Here is a 21,495-nt window from a genome sequence, read left to right as displayed (position 1 = left end):
CAAAGGGCTACTGGCAAGTGCCGCTGGATGCAGATGCCTGGCTGAAATCGGCCTTTATCACCCCTCTGAGGCTCTATGAGTTCCTGACCCTGCCTTTTGGCCTCAAGGGAGCGCCGGCCACCTTCCAGCGCCTGGTGGACCAGCTCCTGAGGGGGATGGAGAGTTTTGCCGTGGCGTATATTGATGACATCTGTGTCTTTAGCCAGACCTGGGAGGACCATGTGTCCCAGGTTAGACAAGTGCTAGACCGACTCCAGGGGGCTGGTCTGACTGTAAAAGTGGAGAAGTGCAAGGTGGGGATGGCGGAAGTATCTTACCTGGGCCATCGGGTGGGGAGTGGCCGCCTAAAGCCGGAACCAGCAAAGGTGGAGGTGATCAGAGCCTGACCCGCTCCCCACACCAAAAAGCAGGTCCAAGCCTTTATTGAGTTGGCAGGATACTACCGAAGATTTGTGCCCCACTTTAGTGCCATAGCCACCCCCATCACTGAGCTATGCAAGAAGGGGAAGCCAGACAAGGTGGTCTAGACCGAGCAGTGCCAGGAGGCTTTCCGGGCACTGAAGGAGGCTCTGGTCAGAGGCTCAGTTCTGGCAAACCCAGACTTTGACAAGCCCTTTATGGTGTTCACCAATGCCTCAGACACGTGTCTGGGGGCGGTGTTAATGCAGGAGGATGAAAAGGGGGAGAGAAACCCCATCGTGTACCTGAGCAAGAAGTTGCTACCCCGGGAGCAAGAAGTTGCTACCCCGGGAGCAAGAAGTTGCTACCCCGGGAGCAAGAAGTTGCTACCCCGGGAGCAAGAAGTTGCTACCCCGGGAGCAAGAAGTTGCTACCCCGGGAGCAACACTACGCGGCCATTGAGAAGGAGTGCCTGGCCATGGTGTGGGCCCTCAAGAAACTAGAGCCCTATCTCTTTGGGCGGCGACCACTCTCCCCTGACCTGGCTGCACCAGATGAAAGGAGCTAACGCCAAGCTCCTGAGGTGGAGCCTGCTCCTGCAGGATTACGACGTGGTCCATGTGAAGGGAAGTGCCAACATGATAGCGGATGCGCTGTCCCGGAGAGGGGGGCCTGAACTTCCCAAGGTCACTGGTCACAGTGATCCCGCTCAGTTCAGTCTCCAAGGGGGGAGAGATGTGAGGACGTGACACAGCAGGGAGGGGGGAGTGTTGACCTGGGAATGTGGCAGGGGAGTTTCAATGGGAGACCTGAGAGCCTGTAACCTGAGCCAGGTCGGGAAGGGGGAGGTAACACCTCTGCCCAGGAATGTGAACAGAGGCTGGAGGAGCGAGCCTGCTGTGGGGGGAGAGGGGGGGTTAGTTTCAGGTTTGGGCTGGGTGGAGGAACACAGGGAACCCCAGGGCTGGGGTCTGAGCTCCCTGCTCCCCCAGAAGGACTGGACTGAGGGGGTCCTGGGTGTACCCACAAGCTCTGGTTTAGACTGGGTTCCTATTGTCCAATAAACCTTCCATTTTACTGGCTGCCTGAGAGTCATAGTGAATCCCAGGAAGAGGGGTGCAGGCCCCGGACTCCCCCACACTCTGTACACTCTGTGACAAGATCCTTTTCCCTTCCCTGGTTGGGTTGTTTGCCACCCCGCTGTGTCTTTCGTCCCCTCCTAGCTCACTCTCCTGGCTTTCCATCAGATGCTGCAGTCAGGTGTGTGGCACCCACCCCACCTGTCCTGCCTGCTGAATCGAGGTGGGGAGAGGGGGAGATCACTGAGTCGCTGTTTCAGTCCCTCCTCCGGCCCCTGACAGGTGCTCGTTTTATTCCCACAGGGGGAACCAACCCGACCCAGCCTGGAGCGGCGCCGACTCCCACCGGCCCGGGCAGCACGGGGCCAGGTACCATCAAACCAGCTCTAGAAACAGGCTCGTGGTGCCCAGGGGCTGGGGCTGGTTGGGGGGACGGGGGCAGTGAATCCAGGTGAGTGGGGCCCAGACACCTCGGGGAGGGGCTCATTGAGATGGGGGGATGGAGAGACAACCTCACTGCCCCTCCACCACTGGTAGACCCCCAGCTCCCCCGATGACTCCTGCCCTGCAGGTCACTGCCTGGAAGCTGTGTGGGGATCTCAGGGAAGGGGCACGATCTAGGAGGAGATCTAGGGCAATAACCTCCCTCTCTGGGGCCCATGACGTCCCCTTACCAATAGGGGCAACCCCTGCTCCCCACTGTGAGAAAGTGGGGGCGTTTCTTGGCTTTTCCTTGGTTTTTCCAATGGTTTGCATGCAGAGTAGGTGGGATTCAGTTTCCCTGAGTGTTACTGGTTTCACGAGGTGATGGGAGAGGGAGTTTATTGGTACAGAGGACGTGCAACGGAACTTGGGACCCCGGCCAATGCCCTGGAGAATGGAGACCCCAGCGACTGGTGACCTGGTGACCGGGAGGCCCAGCTCAGGAGTCACAGCTGGTCCGGCCAGTGAAAGGACAATGGGCTGTGAAGAGAGGACCCTGGTGACCTGACCAGCCGGTTCCAGCCAGAGGACAGAAGAGGGGAGAGGGGGCCCAGGTGACCCTGTTTACCTGGAGAGAAGACAATGGGCAGAGGGGGGCTTGGGGCCGGTGAGATCAGATGCCCAGCTGGGAAGCAGGGGGGCTCGGGGCTGGAGGGAGGGAGCAGGCAGAGCCTACCTGGATGCAGGGGAGACTGGGATGTGCTGTGCTGGGGGAGGCCAGGCCTGAGGCCCAGAGAGTTTCCTGTGCTGGGTTCAGATGCTCAATAAACCCTCCTGTGTTACGCTGGCTGAGAGTCGCTCCGGGCTAGGGAACGGGGGGCATTATTCCCTCTGGGAGTGGGGATCCCGGGGGTCCAGAGCAAGTGGACTCCCTGAGGGGTCCCATGGCAGGAGACAGGTGTGCTAAGGCTCAGAGAGGTGCGGTTCCAGGAGGCGGAGGGGCGTAACCCCCAAGAGAGAGTGGACCCCCGAGAAGGGTTGTCACACTGAAGGGGGTTTTCACCAGGGACCGTACGGGGCTGAGAGTGGACATGACCTGGGAGTCCATGACACACCCCATAATTCATTATGGAAATATGCTTATGAATGTATATTTGACATAACTGGAATATGTTTTATGCTACTGTCACGGAGTCCCCGGGCGATACTCTGGAACTGCTCCCCATGAAGCCAGTCAGGACTCTGGGGCAGTCGCCTTCCTGTGAGCAGCCTGTCTGCAGGACACACAGCTCCCCCGGCTCCACCTTCCTGGGTCTGACCTCGGAGCATTCAGCATCCTCTGCCCCTCCGTGCGCTTCCCACAGCGAGTCCGCCCAGGCGGGGTCCTGGGGAAGCCAGAGGGTCCTGCCCCCCAACTTCGCAGTCAGACGTGACTCTCAGCCAGCCAGTAAAACAGAGGTTTATTAGACGACAGGAACATGGTCTAACACAGATCTTGTAGGTGCAGAGAACCAGACCCCTCAGCTGGGTCCATTTTGGGGGGCAGTGAGCCAGACAACCCTGTCTGCCCTTCACTTCATGTCCCAGCCAGCCCCAAACTGAAACTCCCTCCAGCCCCTCCTCCTCTGGGCTTTGTCCCTTTCCCTGGCCAGGAGGGCACCTGATTCCTTTGTTCTCCAACCCTTTAGCTCTCACCTTGCAGGGGGGAAGGGCCCAGGCCATCAGTTGCCAAGAAACAGGGTGTCGGCCATTCTCTGTGTCCAGACCCCTGCCCACACCTGCCCTCTAGGGCTCTGAAACGATCCTACACCCTTATCCCACCCCCTAGATACTTAAGAACTGCCTAGAACTTTGTTCTGTCTGTTATTACTTGGAACCACTTAAATCCTACTTTTTGTATTTAATAAAATCACTTTTTACTTATTAACCCAGAGTATGTATTAATACCGAGCCTGGGGGGGTGGAAACAGCTGTGCATGTCTCTCTGTGTTATAGAGGGCGAACAGTTTATGAGTTTACCCTGTATAAGCTTTATCTAGGGTAAAACGGATTTATTTGGGGTTTGGACCCCATTGGGAACGGGGCATCTGGGTGTTGGAGACAGGAACACTTCTTAATCTGTTTTCAGTTAAGCCTGCAGCTTTTGTGGGACGTTGTTCAGACCTGGGTCTTGATTTGCAACAGGATAGCGTGTCTGGCTCAAACTAGGCAGGGTTGTGGAGTCCCAAATTGGCAGGGAAAGCAGGGGCAGAAGACGTCTCAGCAAATCAGTTGGCAGTCCCACGGGGGTTTCCTGTGATCCAACCCATCACGGGGGGGGGCAGGATTGTTCCTGCCCCCAGGTTGAGGCGTTGGCCATCTTAGCCAGGGGCCAGCATGGCTGCCCTGTGAGGGCTGCAGGGGGCGAGGGGGCGGCCATGTTAACTGAGGGCAGCCAGGTGTCCCTTCCCTACAACGGGGAGGTCAGGGGGGTGGGGGGCAGAACAGGGGACAGGACATGGGGCATGAGGGGCACAACGGGGGATGAGGGGATAGGGGACAGGGCAGAACTAGGAAGGCGAGGGCCATGATGGGGTGGACGTGAGGGAACTACAGGCTGGGGGAGACAGAATGGGGGAGGGGACGCAGGCCAGGGGGCAGAATAGGGGGGCTGAGGGGCCCAATGCCTGAATGTCGGGGGGGGGGTGAAGGGCAAATGAGCTGGGGAGCCAGAGCTGGGGCATCTGCCGGGGGGGGCCAGTTTCTCTTGAGCTCTGTCCCCGTGATCTTGCCCCCTCCCCTTTCTGGGGGGCTGGTCAGCTCTCTCCCATCCCCTGTGTCCCTTTCGCAGCATCCTGAGGGGGGAGAGGGAAACTCTGCTCAGCTGTCGACCCGCTATGAGCTCTGCCCTAGGCCCTGAGCTGTGCAGACCCGCTGACCCAGGGATGGGCTGGGGAAGGGACATGGGGCCTTTCACCTCTAGGGGGCTGGCTCAAATCTGTGTCCTTTTTCTCTAAGTACCAGATCCCACCCCCCCAACCAGAGCCAGGGAGAGAACCCAGGAGTCCTGGCTCCCAGCCCGTCCCGCCCAATCACTAGACCCCATTCCCCTCCCCGAACTGTGGTGTATAACAGGGTAGCTGCATCAGGTTTATAAAAAAATTCCTCAGGCATGCAGGAGTGAAATGAGGAAGGCCAAATCACACCTGGAGTTGCAGCTAGCAAGAGATGTTAAGAGTAACAAGAAGGGTTTCTTCAGGTATGTTAGCAACAAGAAGAAAGTCAAGGAACGTGTGGGCCCCTTAACGAATGAGGGAGGCAACCTAGTGACAGAGGATGTGGAAAAAGCTAATGTACTCAATGCTTTTTTTGCCTCTGTCTTCACAAACAAGGTCAGCTCCCAGACTGTTGCCCTGGGCAGCACAGCATGGGGAGGAGGTGACCAGCCCTCTGTGGAGAAAGAAGCGGTTCGGGACTATTTAGAAAAGCTGGACGAGCACAAGTCCATGGGACCAGACGAGTTGCATCCGAGAGTGCTGAAGGAGTTGGCAGATGTGATTCAGAGCCATTGGCCATTATCTTTGAAAACTCATGGCGATCGGGGGAGTCCCGGACGCCTGGAAAAAGGCTAATGTAGTGCCAATCTTTCAAAAAGGGAAGGAGGAGGATCCTGGGAACTACAGGCCAGTCAGCCTCACCTCAGTCCCCGGAAAAATCATGGAGCAGGTCCTCAAGGAATCAATTCTGAAGCACTTAGAGGAGAGGAAAGTGATCAGGAACAGTCAGCATGGATTCACCAAGGGCAAGTTGTGCCTGACTAATCTAATTGCCTTCTGTGACGAGATAACTGGCTCTGTGGATGAGGGGAAAGCAGTGGACGTGTTGTTCCTTGACTTTAGCAAAGCTTTTGACATGGTTTCCCACAGTATTCTTGCCAGCAAGTTAAAGAAATATGGGTTGGATGAATGGACTATAAGGTGGATAGAAAGCTGGCTAGATTGTCAGGCTCAACGGGTAGTGATCATTGGCTCCAAGTCTAGTTGGCAGCCGGTATCAAGTGGAGTGCTCCAAGGGTCGGTCCTGGGGCCGGTTTTGTTCAATATCTTCATAAATGATCTGGAGGATGGTGTGGATTGCACTCTCAGCAAGTTTGCGGATGACACTAAACTTGGAGGAGAGGTAGATACACTGAAGGGCAGGGATAGGATACAGAGGGACCTAGACAAATTAGAGGATTGGGCCAAAAGAAATCTGATGAGGTTCAACAAGGACAAGTGCAGAGTCCTGCACTTAGGATGGAAGAATCCCATGCACCGCTACAGACTAGGGACCGAATGGCTAGGCAGCAGTTCTGCAGAAAAGACCTAGGGGTTACAGTGGACGAGAAGCTGGATATGAGTCAACAGTGTGCCCTTGTTGCCAAGAAGACCAATGGCATTTTGGGATGTATATGTAGGGGCATTGCCAGCAGATAGAGGGACGTGATCGTTCCCCTCTATTTGACATTGGTGAGGCCTCATCTGGAGGACTGTGTTGAGTTTTGGGCCCCACACTACAAGAAGGATGTGGAAAAATTGGAAAGAGTCCAGCGGAGGGCAACAAAAATGATGAGGGGACTGGAACACATGACTTATGAGGAGAGGCTGAGGGAACTGGGATTGTTTAGTCTGCGGAAGAGAAGAATGAGGGGGGATTTGATAGCTGCTTTCAACTACCTGAAAGGGGGTTCCAAAGAGGATGGATCTAGACTGTTCTCAGTGGTAGCTGATGACAGAACAAGGAGCAATGGTCTCAAGTTGCAGTGGAGGATGTTTAGGTTGGATATTAGGAAAAACTTTTTCACTAGGAGGGTGGTGAAGCACTGGAATGCGTTATCTAGGGAGGTGGTGGAATCTCCTTCCTTGGAAGTTTTTAAGGTCAGGCTTGACAAAGCCCTGGCTGAGATGATTTAGTTGGGGATCAGTCCTGCTTTGAGCAGGGGGTTGGACGAGATGACCTCCTGAGGGCCCTTCCAACCTGATATTCTATGATTCAGAGTTTCACTGGCAGTACCAGAAACAGGACGCGAGCGCCGGCTCTGGGCAGACTTCCCCTTTCACGGATTTATCGGCTGTTCCTTTAACAACTCAGGATCTACATTTATTCCTTCCTCCCCCACTCACGGGGACCGGAAACCACAACCCCTCCCAGCCACCCGTCCCATCTCTGTGCCACGTCACTGGGCGAAGACTAGATTCTGCAGCGACACGATCTGAGAAGGAGTTTGGCCAGGCCCCTCCACTCTCATGCTCCAGGGTGGGTCAGGAAGGAATCTCTGCCCTGCTTCATGGGAGAGGGCCACTCCGTGGGGGGCACTGTGTGTGTATGGGGGAAGCCTTCCTCTGCTCTGAGCTGCTTCTCCAGGGAGGCTAGATGGGCCTGTTGGAAAAGGTCAGGGCAACATGGGCACCTTTTGTTGCCTCCTGAGATTGCCCCGCTCCCAGCTGGTCCCCGGACTGGGCAGCTCCCATGTGGGGCTGGGAGATCATGGCGGGGTGGGGCCAGGCAGCTGCAGGAGGGGATGTGGTTTGCTGGGCGTGGCAGGGAGCTGGCTTTGCTCTGACCGTGGTAGATTTGAGGAGGAGAGTTCAGAGAAACAATCTGATGGGGAAGAAAGGGGCTGAACACATCACGGGGTTCCTGGGGCTGCAGCCCCTGGTGCTGTTCCTCATTCCGCTCGCACTCGGGCCTCAGGCTGGGTGGAGCTGGGCACTGGGGCGTTGGTGGCAGCGCTGAGGGGCCCCCCACTTCCCCATCATGGTGTCTGCTCTCACCGTCCTCCTTGGTGAGTATCGGCCACAGCCAGGGCGTGTGGCCACGGTGGGGATCTGAGACCAGGGAGTGTGCCCATGGGGGGCGGAGGGGCAGATCTGAGACCAGGGTCCAGTTGCTCTGGGATCTGGTTTCTAACAAGCTGTCTCCTCTCCAGGCTGCTGGCTGGCTGGGCGGAGCGGGGCGTTGGGACGTGAGTATCTGTGGGGAATGGGGAAGCTGGGGGAATTTCCACATTAGGGACGAGGGATGTGGGTGAGGGTGAGGGGCACCAGTCCCCCAAAGGGATGATCCTGTCAGACATGTGTTCTCCAGAGGTGGGGACTGAGACCTCGCCCTACTCATCACAGGGATGGGAACCTGTTGGAACAACTGGGGGATTTTGTTAACAAGTTTTCTTGGGGTGCCTGTTCTGGAGCAGCTTCCTCAAATGACCCATATTTAGACCAGGAACCCCATGTCGCGGAGTGTGGGGGAGTCAGAGCCCTGCACCCCGCACTTCCTGCGGTTCACTGTGACTGTCAGCCAGCCAGTAAAACAGAAGGCTTATTACACGACAGGAACACGGTCTAAGGTCTAAAACAGAGCTTGTATATACACAAAACAGGACCCCTCAGTGGGGTCCTTCTTCGGGGGTGGGGAGCCCAGACCCAGGTTCTGGGCCTCCCCCCTCAGCCGGCTCCAAACTGAAACTCCCTCCAGCCGCCTCCCACAGCCACACACCCCGACCCCTCCTCCAGCCTTGGTCCAGTTTCCTGGGCAGAAGGTGTCACCTGGCCCCAACCCGCTCCTGGGCTCAGGTTGGGAGCTGGCCGTCAAGTATCATCCCGCAGTGAAGTCACACCCTGATATCCCACCATCATCTAGTATCAATGCAGACAGTCAACTAGTAAAACTCCCACGCAACATTACCAGGTTAATATTCTCTACTCCCTACCCCGTCACACCTCGCAGGGTAGATCCCAATTCACCTCCTGACTGCAGTGAAGGAAGGGCCGGATTCTGATCTCAGCGCCCCGGGCTCAATCCGGAGTGACCCCTGACTACAGCGGGGGCTGGGCTGAATTAACCGTGGAGAACTAAAGGAATCAGAGACTGGAAATCTCCTTTCCCCCTGCTGTGTCTCTCCCCTCCCGGGGCCAGGCCTGCATCGCAGGGACAGGCAGGGCTGGGGTGAAAGGCTGGAGCGACAGACGGGCAGAGGATTGCACCAGACGGACGCGGTTTGTGTCACCCCCACTTACTTCCTGTTTGTTTGTAAATCCAGAGGGGTCCTACCCCAAACCCTCCATCTCCATCAGCCCCGGTGGGGTGATCCCCATGGGGGGAAACGTCACCATCTGGTGTTGGCATCAGCGCCTGGGCATGAGGTTCCTCCTCTACAAGGATGGAGACGGGAACCATCTGACGTACACAGACTCTGCTAGTTATGGGGCTGAATTTCCCATCCCCAGCGCCAGACGGGAACACGGGGGCAGCTACACCTGTCGTTATAGCCACAGAACAGGACCAACTGCCTACTCGGTGCCCAGCGACCCCGTGCAGATCATTGTAGCAGGTGAGGGGCTCAGCCCGGCACCTCGGCTCCCAGCCCCACACCCGGCCAGGCCCCCAGGGGGTCTCAGCAAAACCTGGTGCCCAGCAGATGGGACGTCCAGCCCAACCAGTGAAGGTTGAGGGGAGGGAGGATATCTTGGCCCTGGATCCCAAGGGAGACCCTGACCCTGTCTCTACCCCATCGCTGATGCTCCCTGCTGGGGACAGGGTCTGTCTCACGCCCCATGAGGGACTCGGCTGGGATCAACTTTCCCATCCCCAAAGTGAGCTGGGCAGACGGAGGCAGCTACACATGCTATTATCCCCCCGACTCGGATCCCGACACCCGGTCGGAGCCCAGCGACCCCATGGAGTCGGTGGAAGCAGGTGCGGGGCCCGGCTCAGTGTCTCCGCTCCGAGCCTTAGGCCCAGCCAGACCCTTGTCCCAGCAGAGGGGACACCCACCGGGACCGAGTCACTGGGGGGTTCCCCAGCCACAGGGGAGAAGCAGCTGCTGGAGATTTGGGGCTGAGGAAGGGGGGACCCCTGCCCCCAGGGGGAGCTGCAGAGCAGGGGGGACCTTTCGCAGGCAACACCTCAGTTAGGGGGTGATGGGCAGAGCTGAAGGTTATAAACCTCAGTGGATAGTAGAGACTTACACAGTCCCCTACAAGTCAGGGGTGGGACTGTGCACAGAACCCAAGAGTCCTGGCCCCCAGCCATCCCCTCCCCCACTCTAACCAGGCTATGATCAGGGCCCCTTTGTGCCAGGTGCTGCATAAACACAGAGTGAAGAGACGGTCTCTGCCCCTGGGAGCGCACTAAGGAAAGTGAATCTGTCTGTGCCTCAGTTTCGCCATGTAGAATGGAGATAATGACACCTCCCTGCCTCCCAGGGGGCTGACTCCCTTCCTGTGTGGGGCTCAGGCCCTGTGGTGCCAGGCGCCAGAGACCAGCCCGTGAGTCGCTCTGTGCTGTGGGGGAGTGGGGGTGGGGTGGCGCAGACACAGTGAACGAGGCAGGGATCACACACAGCATATGAGGACCCCAACAACTCGGCTGCCGAGGCCCCATGTCTGTGGGGCTGGGAGCCCAGCTCGCAGGGCCGGGATTCTGGGTCAGGGGGACTCTGGGATCTGGGAAAGAATCTCTGCCAGGGGGCCCCTGGATCTGCCCGCGCTGGGGCCGGCTGGGGAATCATAGAAGATCAGGGTTGGAAGAGGCCTCAGGAGGTTCTAGTCCAACCCCCTGCTCAAAGCAGGACCAACTAAATCATCCCAGCCGAGGTGTTGTCAAGCCGGGCCTTAGAAACCTCTAAGGAAGGAGATTCCACCACCTCCCTAGGGAACCCCTTCCAGTGCCTCACCACCCTCCTAGTGAAATAGTGTTTCCTAATATCCAACCTAAACCTCCCCCACTGCAACCTGAGACCATCGCTCCTTGTTCTGTCATCTGCCCCCACTGAGAACAGCCCAGCTCCATCCTCTTTGGAGCCCCCTTCAGGGAGTTGAAGGCTGCTATCAAATCCCCCCTCACTCTTCTCTTCTGCAGCTGGAGGCCGGGGCTGGGTGGGTGCCCGGGTCTGGCTCTCACAGCCTGTCTCCTGTGTGCAGATCCCAGCCTGCCCAGACCCTCCATCTCTCTGAGCCCCACTGGGGTCACCGCCCCAGGGGCAGACGTCACCATCCGGTGTCGGGGGCAGAGCCGGGACGTGAGGTTCTTCCTGCACAAGGCTGGAGACCTGAACCCGCCGCGACACATGGACCCTGCTGGGGACGGGGCCAAGTTCCGCATCCCCACCGTGGGCCGGCAGCACGGAGGGAGCTACGGCTGCAGCTACCGGCCCCGGTCAGAGCCCTTCGTCTCCTCGCAGCCCAGCCACCCCGTGCAGCTGGTGGTAGCAGGTGAGGGGCCCGGCTCCACGTCCCCGCTCCCAGCCGGACCCTCAGAAGGTCGGCACCCAGATGGGATGCTCAGAGCCAGGCTCTGCCCAGAGCCCTAGGACTCGCCTGGACAGGGAGCGGGGACAGTGTCACAGGGGGGTTCCCCAGCCAGGGGGGAGCAGCAGCTCCTGGAGATTTGGTGCCAAGGGAGGGGGGATCCCTGTCCCCAGGGGCAGCTGCACAGCAGGGGCCTTTCCCAGGGGATGCTCCCCCAGCTGCCCCCGAACTGGGGACACACAGAGGAGTCAGGGCCCAGGGGCTGCCCAGCCGGCACCGTCCCCAGCAACAAACCCCCCTCCCCGGGACTGACGGTAACGATCGATGCTGAGTCACGCGCAGAGGTGAATTAACATTTCCTGGGGCCCTGGGCCAGAGCAAGGGGCATCCCTCTGCACCCCTTCCACCTGCATCCCTCTCCTGTCCCGCCTCCTCGGCCTGTGGCCCCGCCCACAGCCCCACCCCTTTCTCTCCCTTCCCCAGGGCCCCGCCCCTATTCCACGCACGGTCCCGCCCCATTCCGTCCCCCTACTGCAGCCCCACAACCCATTTGCTACTTTCTAACCCCCCGACCCCAACTGCAGCCCCAAGACTGGAGAAGCTCTGTCCCCTCACCCCGGCCCAGGGGCGCAGCGGGGAGTGAGAGTCCCCCAGCCCCGAGGCAGTGGCGGGTAGCGAGAGCTCCTCCCGTCCCAGGGCTGCAACGGAGGTCTCGGTGCTAAGGCTTCCCCTGCCACCACCACCCTGTGCTTCTGAGAGGAGCAGGGTCGGGCTGCTGGGGCTTCTCCCGTCCTGCTCGCCCGGCGGCCAGGGCTCTGGGGCCCCCCACTTGGCTGCGGCCTCTGGGCACTGGCCCCATAGGCCCAGTGGCTGATCCACCACTGGTTGCAGAGGGTACAGGGAGATCTCTGAGTCGGTGTTTCAGCCCCTCCCTGACAGACGCTGGTTCTATTCCCGCAGGGGGAACCCACCTGACCCAGCCTGGAGCAGCTCCCACCCACGCAGGCAGGGCGGGGTCAGGTACCGGGCTGGCGATGGGAATCTATTGAGTCACAATAGACGGAGGCTGTTCACGGGGGCAGTGACTCCCCCCCACCAATGGTTTTGGGAGGGGAGCGAAGCCTCCTGCTCAAACACGAACCTACCACTAACGAGGCAGCCAGAGGCTTCCTCTGGGGGCAGCTGGGCCCATCAGTGGCCATGGAGAGGGGTGCCCTGGAGCTCCCTGCGAAGCAGCCAGGAGCAGCCAGCATGGGAGGCGGGATACCGGGCTAGATGGGCCTGTTGGCCTGAGTCGGTGTGGCCATGAGGAAAGGGGTGAAATGCCTTAGAAATGATGGCCAGGCTGGATCAGACAGGGCCTGCTAGCACCATGCTGGGGTAACGGGGCCAACCCTGACTGATGGGGAGAGCGCCCCGTACTAAGCTCCCTGCCCTCTGCAGCCCAGCGCTCCCTAGCGCTACAAATCCCCCAAACCTTGCTTGCTCTGACCCCACTTGATGCTCTGGGGCCCCTGACATCCTCCCCATAGAATTTTTGGCTCCCTCTGCCCTGCGGTGTCCCAGCCCCTTGGGTGCCACCTGGGGTAGGAGGGGGCATGGGGGGGAATAGATCAGCCGCTCCCGGCACTCACGGCCCGCTGCTGTTTCCCAGGTGGATCCAAATCGCCGGCACCTTCAGGTCTGACCAGCCCCATCATCGCTGGGATGAGCGCAGCAGCCGCTGTCCTCCTCCTCCTCCTCCTCCTCCTCGTGGCCTTCCTCTGCTTCAGAAAAACCCGAGACAGTGAGTGCTCTGCCCAGCGAGGGAAGGGTTAAACCTGCCTGTCACGGAGTGTGGGGGAGTCCAGGCCCTGCACCCCTCTTCCTGGGATCCACTGAGACTCTCAGCCAGCCAGTAAAACAGAAGGTTTATTGGACAACAGGAACACAGTCCAAAACAGAGCTTGCGGGTACAACCAGGACCCCTCAGTCAAGTCCTTCTGGGGGAGCAGGGAGCTTAGACCCCAGCCCTGGAGTTCCCTGCGTTCCTCCACCCAGCCCCAAACTGAAACTAAACCCACCCAGCAGGCTCTGTCCTGCAGCCTCCGTCCACATTCCTGGGCAGAGGTGTCACCTCCCCCTCCCCCTCCTGGCTCAGTTACAGGCTCTCAGGTCTCCCATCCCCAGGGCACATTCCCAGGTCAACAGAATCATAGAATATCAGGGTTGGAAGGGACCCCTGAAGGTCATCTAGTCCAACCCCCTGCTCGAAGCAGGACCAATTCCCAGTTAAATCATCCCAGCCAGGGCTTTGTCAAGCCTGACCTTAAAAACCTCTAAGGAAGGAGATTCTACCACCTCCCTTGGTAACGCATTCCAGTGTTTCACCACCCTCTTAGTGAAAAAGTTTTTCCTAATATCCAATCTAAACCTCCCCCACTGCAACTTGAGACCATTACTCCTCGTTCTGTCATCTGCTACCATTGAGAACAGTCTAGAGCCATCCTCTTTGGAACCCCCTTTCAGGTAGTTGAAAGCAGCTATCAAATCCCCCCTCATTCTTCTCTTCTGCAGGCTAAACAATCCCAGCTCCCTCAGCCTCTCCTCATAACTCATGTGTTCCAGTCCCCTCATCATTTTTGTTGCCCTTCGCTGGACTCTCTCCAATTTATCCACATCCTTCTTGAAGTGTGGGGCCCAAAACTGGACACAGTACTCCAGATGAGGCCTCACCAATGTCGAATAGAGGGGAACGATCACGTCCCTTGATCTGCTCGCTATGCCCCTACTTATACATCCCAAAATGTATACACTGTCACATCCTCACACTGCCACTAAGCAGGGCGGGATGGGGTCACGGCTTGGATGGGGGACTGTGCCGGGAAAGCCCAGGAGCAGGGGTCGTGGATCAGCAGGGGGCGCTGCGTGAGTAATCCCTGGACACACACAGCTGTCCCACCCCAGAGGTAGCTGCATCTCAGCACCAGGCGAGGGGTCCCTGTATAACGAGCCACTGACGCTGTGCCTCTCAGGTACCTGGGGAGCTGACCTATGGATCAATTTTGTTATAACGAGTCACTAACGAGGGAGGATTGGGGACAGGAAAAGCCCCCCCCCCGAGTTAATCTGCCCCTCCCGCTGGCGCATATTATGGTGTTGTGCTGCCCCCTGCTGGTTCATCCCACCCCAGCAGGGATCCAGGCTCAGCCCCAGCAGCAGAGGGGACCCCTCCCTGGCACCCTCATCCCTGCTGCCCTGTGGGGGGTGAGTGGCCGGTGCTGGGATCAGGGGATCGGCTCATGGGGGATTCTGGTTTGTGTCCCTCTGCAGGAAAAGGAGCCGCACCGAGACCGAGGAGGTAGGAACCCCGGCCCCTCCCGCTCCTGATCAACCTGCCTCGGTCACAGGACTCCTGGGTTCTCTCCCTGGCTCTGTGGGGGGACGGGATTGGGAGCCAGGACCCCTCAGAGATTACTTGGGCCTGCTGACAGTGGAGGGGCACAACCCCAGAACAGCTGGAGTCACACCCCCCCCCGAAAGCAGTGACCCCCCCCCCCCGTGCAGCTCCCAGCTGTTCCTCTGCACCTGCCTCTGCCCCTCCCTGTCCAGCACAGCTCCCCAGCTCAGCTGCTCTGCAGGGAGGGGGCCTGGCTGCACCATGTCACAGAGCCACCTGGGGGTGTGTGTCATGTGACCCTGCATGCCCCCCCCTCCAAAGTGTCGCCCCCAGGGTTCAGTGCGAGGCAGGATGGGGGAGCTCTCTGGGTGTGTTGGGGAATCTCCCTGTGGGTGGGGGGATATGACATTTACAGGTAGATTTTCTATCTTTTAGCACCATCCCGTTGGGGATGTTGAAGGCCCCGGCTCAGCAAGACCCCATCTGTGAGTAACACACCAAAGGGGGTACCAGGGAGGGGCAGGACCCCTGGGGAGGGGCAGGGCTTGTGGGGGCTCCACCAATACAGGGCAGGGCCTGATTTACAGCTGCTGCTGCGTGGGACTAAGGAGAGGGTCCCAGAGATAGCTGTTGTCAGCTGAGCTTCTTGCCTGTCTCCCCACCAACTCCCTGGGGGTCACCCTCCCCTCCCCCTCTAGTTCAGGGACTACCTCTGTGAGCCCCCCATTCTACCCCACCAGGCCTGAGGCTTTGTGTGTCCCCCCTTCACTTCTCCATCGGACCTTCCCAGCCAGTGACCTGTGGGGAATCCCCATCCACTCCTGGCTCCCAGCCCCCTGCTCTAACTGCTAGACCCCACTCTCCTCCCAGGGCTGGGGTGAGAACCCAGGAGTCCTGACTCCCAGCCACCCTGCCCTGCCATAACCCCCTAGACTCTGCTGCCATCTCTGTGCCTCAGTTTTCCTCTCTGTAACACGGGGCTAATGACCATGGCCCATGCTGTGGGGTGGGGGAGGGGCGGCTGTGCCGGTCTCTGAGCCCCCTGGCTGGACATAGGGGGTCGGAGCTAGGTATGGGGCTCTGCTCTGGGCCGGCCGGGGGTGCCGCTCAGCGGGTGTCTCTGTTCTGCAGACTCCTCCGTCGACGAAGGGAAAGAGACACAGACCCTGGTAAGTGTCCCCTGTTCCCCCATGGGGCCTGACCCCAACCTTGACCCACATGGGCCCTACTCACCTTGTCTGGCACACTCAGTATTTTGGGGTGGGGGTTGGGTTGCTGGGAGGGGCTCATGGGATCGCAGCTGGGATTGCAAGTGTGTGTGTGTGTGTGTGTCCCTGTCACCCCCTGTGGGAGGGGACAAGCCCTGCTCTGTGTGACTGTGTGTGTGTGGGGGGGGGTTGGTGCACACACGCACACTCCAGTGACTCTCTCCCCTCCCAGCCCCAGGAGCCCGACCCCGGCACCGATGGTCTCACCTACGCCGAGCTGGACTGCCAGGCGCTGCATGCCAAGCCGGGGGGCCCGCCCCCTGCCCCTGAGCCCACCCAGCCCAGCATGTACGCCGTGATTAACGTGAGCTGGGGGGCCCCGCAGTGAGAGCCCCCCACAGCCATGGGGCGCCGGCCCACAGGGGGCAACAGACTCACTGATTTTAAGGCCAGAAGGGTCCATCGTGATCATCTGGTGTGAGCTGCTGCACATCGCAGGCCACAGAGCCTCCCTCGCCCACTCCTGTAGCAGGCCCCTCGCCTCCGGCTGAGTCACTGACGTCCTCAGATCGAGGGCTACAGACTTCGAGTTCCAGAGAATCCACCACTGACACTAGTTGAAACCTGCCAGTGCCCCGCGCCCCAGGCCACAGACGAAGGTGAACCCCCCCAGGGTCTCTGCCAGTCTGACCCGGGGGGGAAATTAGCTCCTGACCCCAGATACAGCGACCGGTTAGACCCTGAGCATGTGGGCAAGACCCTCCAGCCAGACACCTGGGAACGGATCCTCTGTCGTCACTCAGAGCCCTCCCCAGCGGGTGTCCCGTCTCCGGCCGCTGGAGAGATTTGCTGCTAGCAGTCGCGGATCGGCTCCCTGCCGTTGTGGGATGTCTCCTCATCCCGTCCCCTCCAGAAACGTCTCAAGCTCAGTCTTGAAGCCAGGGAGGTCCCTTGGGAGGCTGCTCCAGAACTTCGCTCCTCTGGCGTTGGGCCGTGTCTACACTACAGAGAGTTGTCGGCAAAAGGCGCCACGATGACATCGCTATTGCACGTTCCCACTGCGCTTCCTCTGCCGGCAGAGCGCGTCCGCCTTTGGTGTGCCACCGTCCACAGCGAGAGCAGTGCATTGTGGGTAGCTGTCCCACCGTGCTCCTCGGCACCTTCTGCAGCTAGGACTTGTGGGCAGGCGGGGTGGATCGCAGCGCGTCGTGGGGGTGGCTCAAGGTCCCGTGGTGCCTTATTTTCTCTCCCAGCATCCCACGCTGTTCCGACTGTGTTTCGTGGCATTTTCCAACGGCCCCTGTTCCCAGGGCGCCAGCCACCCCTGTGCGAAAGGATGGATCCCGCCCGGCTCTCCACTGCTGTGAACGCAGCGCGGCTGGTCAGGCAGTATGTCACGAGCTCCCAGTCTGAACAGGGATCAGAGCTGCCCGAGAGGCTGGGTGCCAGGGAAAGAAACAGCACCAGCTTCCTTCTGGCATCACGGGGCGGCTGCACACGGCGGAGCGTCTCTTTGGGGCTCTGGAAACAAGCGCTGAGTGGTGGGATCACATTGTTATGCAGGTCTGGGACAGGTGACGTGTGTGTGGGAGTGCGCGGGGGTCACATGTCTCCCCCGATTTCTGCCAGGGTGCGAGTTGCCCTGTGCATGGGAAAGGCATCAGCAGCGGGTGCTCCCGCTGAGACCCACTCAGTGTGGCCCAGAGCCAGGAAGTGAGACCCTAGAAGAGTTCAAAAAAAAAAAAAAAAGAAAGCCAATAGAGAACCATTCTGTGTTCAACAAAGTACTAAAAAACCAAAGGGAAAGTTTAAAAACAGCTTTGACAAGGGAAGGAAATGGTTTTTGTGCTTGTTTCGTTTAAATGAAGATAGTTAAAAGCAGCATTTTTCTTCGGCATAGTCAAGTTTCGAAGCTGTGTGAGGTCAATGGTTAGTTGTAAACCTTTCAGAGAACCATAATGTTTTATTCAGAGTTAGGAACATTTCAGTTACGAACAACCTCCCTTCCCCAGGTGTTTGTAACTCTGAGGCTCTCCTATATTTTGCATCCTGTTACTCTCCAGATTTGTAATAAACAGAGAACCACAAACCACCACCCCCCACAGGCACCCCAAAGCTCCCCAGTCCTCGTGTGTAACACCTGAGTGAGGTGGGATTACTCCGAAACGGGCGCAGGGAGGGAGGGCCCTGCTCTAACCCCTGAACCCCACTCCCCTCCCAGAACTGGGATAGATTCCTGGGTAGATGCTGAGCAGGATGTAATGGTGCCCCAGGGGCCGCCCTCCATTTGTTAAACTTTTCAATACTTTAATTTTTCTTGCATTTGTAGCCCATTTCATGACTTTGATGCAGGATTTGCATTCATGATTTAGCCCTGTCGTATAAGACAATAAATTTGCACACTAGGATCTGTAAATCTGTATTTCTTCATGCCGCAGATAAGAAAAATACCCCCCAAAAATTCATTTCTTCTACACGTATAGAAACGTTTTAATTTTAAGAATAACTGAAATGTACGAATGTCAAGGACTTGACCTGTGCCCCAACCCGTACTAAATAGTGTTACACCAGGTGACAGCCTGAGAACGTCCCCGCTCATCCTTTAGTTCGAAGAGTCGCTTTTCTCACCTTCGCCCGCCCGAACTGAAGTACAGCATCCGAGCGGGAGCCAAGGACTGGCCACTGGCATTTTCAAGCGATAAAATAGCCAGCGATGTCCGTCTCTCATTGGCCATCGGCGATCACAGACCTGTTTTAATGAGCCTGAGCTTTGGAAAAGCTCCGCTCACCGCACACGACTGCGAGCAGCTGCTTGAGCAGAACCCTCGGAGCCGCCCACACGTTAGGAACCGTGTCCTGCAGCTCTTCACCACGCGTGTGATGGAGAACTTGGAGTGGAGGGCGCGTCCCGTGTGGCCAAACGGGACGGATGTTGTCCGATTCAACAGAGAGGTCCTTACCACTAAGAACAGGAGGACTTGTGGCACCTTAGAGACTAACCAATTTATTAGAGCATGAGCTTTCATGAGCTACAGCTCACTTCATCAGATGCATATCGTGGAAACTGCAGCAGACTTTATATATACACAGAGAATATGAAACAATACCTCCTCCCACCCCACTGTCCTGCTGGTAATAGGGAGGAGGTATTGTTTCATATTCTCTGTGTATATATAAAGTCTGCTGCAGTTTCCACGGCATGCATCCGATGAAGTGAGCTGTAGCTCACGAAAGCTTATGCTCTAATAAATTGGTTAGTCTCTAAGGTGCCACAAGTCCTCCTTTTCTTTTTGCGAATACAGACTGACACGGCTGTTACTCTGAAACCTGTCCTTACCACTGACGTCCGAGCAGTCCCCCTGCGTCAGCGCCTGGGGAAGGTCCGTACGATGGCTCAGCAGTGTTTTCCCATCCGCCGGATGCTTACTAAAGTCGTACGAACCCCCCAGGTCTTTTCGTGGTGCTTCATTGATCCGAACCTTTCTTCGATAGACGCTTGAGCAGGGACCACGAGCGATAAAAAAACCTCCCTCGGGAACGTTTCTTCTGAAACATTTTACTCCAAACATTCGATTTTCCCTTTTGTCGCTAACAACAAAACCAGCACCCTGAGCCTGGTGCCCCGCAAGCCCAGCATCCCTGGCGGTCGCGTGCCCCTAAATCCAGCCCTGTTGCGGGGCATCTGGGTCACGCAGAGTTTCACTGGCTCTAGCAGAGACAGCAAGCGAGAGCCGGCTCTGGGCAGACTTCCCCTTTCGCAGCTTTATCGACTGTTCCTTTAACAACTCAGCATGTAAATGGATCCCTCCCTCCCCCTGTCACAGGGGCCGGAAGCCACAACCCCTCCCCACCTCCCATCCCTCCTGTCTCTGTCCCACGCCACTGGGCTAAGAACAGTATCTGCAGCCACTGTCCCTTAGAAGGACCTTGGCCAGGCCCCTCCACCCTCATGCTCCAGGGCGGAGCATGACAATGGGCTGTGAAGAGAGGACCCCAGTGACCGGTTCCAGCCAGGGGGCCAGAGGGGGCCCAGGTGACCCTGTTTATCTGGAGAGAATAGAATGGACCGGGGAGGTCAGAGAGAGTGGACTCCCTGCGGCGTGCTAAGGCTCGGAGAGGTGCGGCTCCAGGAGGTGGAGGGGCCTAACCCCCGAGAGAGAGTGGACCCCGGAGAAGGGCTGTCGCACTGAAGGGGGTTCTCCCCAGGGACTGAACGGCGGAAGAGTGAACACGACCTGTGATTCTGTAACACTGTATAAACAAAGCCTGTGTCACGTCTCTCTCTTGGGGCCTGGCCACATAACCACTGACTAGGGTCTCCTCCAGCTCGGGGGCAGGGTCTCTGTGGGGGCATTAGAAGGTCCCTGGATCTCTCCCGGCTAGTGACCCGTTGGGGGCCCAGGATCGAATTTCTCTTTCTCTGATTTTTTTTTGAACCTTGTTGATTTAATTCACACGCTGAGAAAAGCCCCTTCGAACCAGGCGTTACGGTGTAAAGCCATCATCACCGCTCAGCTGTGGCCCAAGGGGCAGGAAACCCAGGCGTCCCCCATCACGCCCGCTCCTCACACGGTGCCACGGCTTGTGTCGCAGATGGGCAGCTTGGCAGGCTGAGCGGGAAGGCTGCAGAGTCAAATGCTCCAGCACCAGGAAATGCCACAGTTACGGTTTTCTGAACAACCTTAACTGTGCTCCCTCATGCAGGTCCATTACAAAGCCAGCCTTCAATTGCACGATCCTGTATTAACATTACCGACATGGGTCACCAGCCGGGCTTGAACCCAGAATGAAAAGGGGATGGAATTTTCATGGCAATCGTGGTCAGTGGCAGATTGAAGACCAGACCCCGTGGTCGCCCGGCTCTCAGCCTGAGGCACCTTCCCCAAGGCTGCAGGGTGCGTTGCGGGTGACCTGTCCCCCCTCCCCACAGAGACACAGACAAGCTGGGAGCTGCATGACGCTTGGCCAGGCTGCCAGTCCCTGGGTTTCCTGGGTTTTGCAAAGGCCCCTGCTTACTTTGACTGCCTTAGATTTTGCCTGCAGATTAGAGAGAAGGTGTGATGGACGCAGGAAGAGATGAGACACCTCGGCTTCCTGTAGCTGGAGCCATCAGCTGAGCACCTTGTTTGGGGCTGGGTGGAGCTGGGCACCGGGGTGTTGCAGGCAGCACTGAAGGGCCCCTCACTGCCCCCGTCATGGCATCTGCTCTCATGAACTTCTTCCTTGGTGAGTATCGAGAGAGCCAGGGCGTGTGTCCACTGGGGGGATCTGAGACCAGGGTGTGTGCCCATGGGGCGGGGGGAATCTGAGTTGCTCTGGGATCTGGTCCCTAATGAGCTGTCTCCTTTCCAGGCTGCTGGCTGGCCGGGCAGAGCGGGGTGTCGGGACAGAGCGGAGAGTCCGGACGTCAGTATCCGTGGTGCAGGGAAAACTTTAGTGTTCAGGATGGGGAGGTGGGGGGAAGTGATTTCCAGCCTATTCGTACCCACAGCAGCCCCCCTGGGCAGGGGCTTAGCACCCTCTTTGCCTCCCACCCCCTTATCCTGGGTCCTGCCCCCAGAGAGCGCGGGGCTGCTCCGTGTCCCCTAGTCACCCTCCCCTGCTGAGCCCCCTATCTGGCCGGGGTCACTGAGGCCCCTGCAGTCAGGTTCCCTGGGCCCTGGTGCACAATGCAGCCTTCGGGCTTAACCCCTTCCTGCCCGCGCTGTAGCTGGGGGACAGGAGGTGGCTGGGTTATGTGG

General features: G+C 58.3%; 1 long non-coding RNA gene and 1 pseudogene across 2 annotated transcripts in view; both read left to right on the top strand.

Moving 5' to 3' along the window:
* LOC140902279 (immunoglobulin superfamily member 1-like) overlaps positions 1-13,002 on the top strand; it is a 63,042-nt pseudogene extending 50,040 nt beyond the window's left edge. Inside the window, exons 8-10 of the transcript XR_013634935.1 lie at positions 8,959-9,249; positions 10,841-11,131; positions 12,822-13,002. The product of XR_013634935.1 is annotated as an immunoglobulin superfamily member 1-like (transcript). The remainder of the gene's footprint in view (positions 1-8,958; positions 9,250-10,840; positions 11,132-12,821) is intronic.
* Positions 13,003-14,967: 1,965 nt separating this feature from the next.
* LOC144929749 (uncharacterized) lies at positions 14,968-18,155 on the top strand. The gene is made up of 3 exons (XR_013634949.1): positions 14,968-15,031; positions 15,678-15,715; positions 15,987-18,155. It is a non-coding gene; the product is annotated as an uncharacterized LOC144929749 (long non-coding RNA).
* Positions 18,156-21,495: the final 3,340 nt, after the last annotated feature.

Source organism: Lepidochelys kempii, chromosome 23, assembly GCF_965140285.1.
Source record: "Lepidochelys kempii isolate rLepKem1 chromosome 23, rLepKem1.hap1, whole genome shotgun sequence".
In the NCBI taxonomy this organism is placed as follows: domain Eukaryota; kingdom Metazoa; phylum Chordata; order Testudines; family Cheloniidae; genus Lepidochelys; species Lepidochelys kempii.
This window is presented reverse-complemented; position numbering and strand designations above follow the sequence as displayed.